The sequence below is a fragment of the Myotis brandtii genome, unplaced genomic scaffold (genome assembly GCF_000412655.1).
Source record: "Myotis brandtii unplaced genomic scaffold, ASM41265v1 scaffold126, whole genome shotgun sequence".
NCBI lineage: Eukaryota > Metazoa > Chordata > Mammalia > Chiroptera > Vespertilionidae > Myotis > Myotis brandtii.
In genome coordinates this window covers 19456-21738 of record NW_005354425.1, presented here as the reverse complement: position 1 = coordinate 21738, position 2283 = coordinate 19456, and the positions used below count along the sequence as shown (strand labels likewise).

General features: G+C 35.4%; 1 protein-coding gene across 1 annotated transcript in view; it reads right to left on the bottom strand.

Annotated features, from left to right (window-relative positions):
- Positions 1 to 2283, bottom strand: part of NKAP (NFKB activating protein) — a 35196-nt gene that overhangs the window by 29111 nt on the left and 3802 nt on the right. The gene's annotated exons all lie outside the window — the stretch shown is intronic.

Sequence of the window (2283 nt, the reverse complement as noted above, 5' to 3'; positions counted from 1 at the left end):
AAAAAAAAGCTGTGGTAGCAATACTTATATCTGACATAATAGATCTGAAAGTGAAGGCCATAATAGGAGATAAGGAAAGCCACTTCATAATAATAAAGGGAGTGATACAACAAGAGGCTATAACTCTGGTAATCATATATGTACCCAATGTAGGAGCATCCAAATATATACAAAACTTGTGGAAGATATCAAGGGAGAGATCGACAGCAATACAGTCATAATAGGGGACTGTAATACCCCACTGACATCACTAGATAAATCCTCTAGACAAAAAAAATCAACAAAGAAACAGCAATCTGAAATGACTCACTAGATCAGGTGAACTTAATGGATATCTTCAGAACATTTTACCCCAAAGCTATGGAATATACATTCTTCTGAAGTGCACATGGGACATTTTCAAAGATAGACCACATATTGGGACACAGGCAAAGTCTCAGATTCAAGAAGATTGAAATCATATCAAGCATCTTCTCAGATCACAATGGCATAAAATTAGAAATCAATTACAATAAAAACAATAAAAAAATTAAACACTTGGAGACTAAATAGCATGTTATTAAACAATGATTAGGTTACCAATGAGATCAAAGAAGAAATAAAAAAAATATCCTGGAGACAAATGACAATGAAAACACAACAATCCAAAAACAATGGGACACAGTGAAAGCAGTTATGAGAGTGAAGTTCATAGCACTACAGATCTACCTCAAAAATCAAGAAAAACAGGTAATAAATTATCTTAAAGAATTAGAAAGAGAGCAACAAGAAAAGCCCAGAGTGAGTAGAAGGAAGGAAATAATAAATATCAGAGTGGAAATAAATGACATAGAGGCCACAACAACAACACAAAAGATCAATAAAACCAAGAGCTGGTTCTTTGAAAGGATAAACAAGATTGATGAACCTCTAGCCAGGCTCAAGAAATAAAGAGAAATAAAAGGGATTGTAAAAAAACACTACTTCAACACACTGGACAATCTAGACGAAATGGACATATTCTTAGAAAAATACAAGCTCCCAAAACTCAATCAGGAAGAATAAAAAAACCTGAATAGGCCAATAACTACCGAAGAAATTGAAGCAGTAATTGAAAAACTTCCAGCAAACAAAATCTCTGGGCCAGATGGCTTTTCAGGGGAGTTCTTCCAAACATTCAAAGAAGAACTAAAACCTACTCTCCTCAGACTATTCCAAAAAATTCAGGAGGAAGGCACACTTCCAAGCTCTTTCTATGAAGCCAGCATTATCGTAATTCCAAAACCAGATAAAGACACCACAAAGAAAGAGAACTACAGACCAATATCCCTGATGAACATACTAGTACATGCTAAAATCCTCAACAAAATTCTGGCAAATCTGATCCAGCATTACATTAGAAGGATCATAAACCATGACCAAGTGGGATTTATACCGGGGATGCAAGGATGTTACAATATTATTATGTGCAGATGACATGTTGTACATAGAAAACCTGAAAGGCTCCATCAAAAAACTACTAGACTTAATAAGTGCATTTGGCAATGTAGCAGGATACATAATTAATGCCCAGAAATCTATGGCATTTTTATGTACATTAATAATGAACTCACAGAAAGAGAAACGAAAAAAACAACAATCCCATTTACCATTCCACCAAAAACTTAAGAGACCTAGGAATAAACTTAACTAAGGATGTAAAAGACCTGTACTCAGAAAACTATAGGATATTGAATAAAGAGATAGAGGAAGACATAACCAAATGGAAGAACATACCGTGTTCATGGATTGGTAGAATCAACATCATTAAAATGTCCATACTACCCAAAGCAATTTATAGATTCAATACAATCTCCATTAAAATGCCAACAGCATATTTCACAGACCTAGAACAAACTCTCCAAAAATTCACCTGGAATAAAAAAAGACCTCAAATAGTCACAGCAATCCGGAAAAAGAACAACAAAGTTAGAGGGATCACAATACCAGATATCAAGCTATATTACAAAACCACTCTTCTCAAAACTGCCTGGTGCTGGCACAGACATATAGATCAACGGAACAGAACAGAGAACTCAGAAATCGACCCAAGTCATTGTGCTCAATTAATATTTGACAAAGGAGGCAAGAACATACAATAGAGTCAAGACAGTCTCTTCAATAAATGATGTTGGGAAAATTGAACAGATACATGTGAAAAAATGAAACTAGGGTGGGAGTAAGAGGAAGAGATCAACCAAAGGACTTGTATGCATGCATATAAGCCTAACCAATGGGCACAGACACCAGGAGGGTGAGGGCATG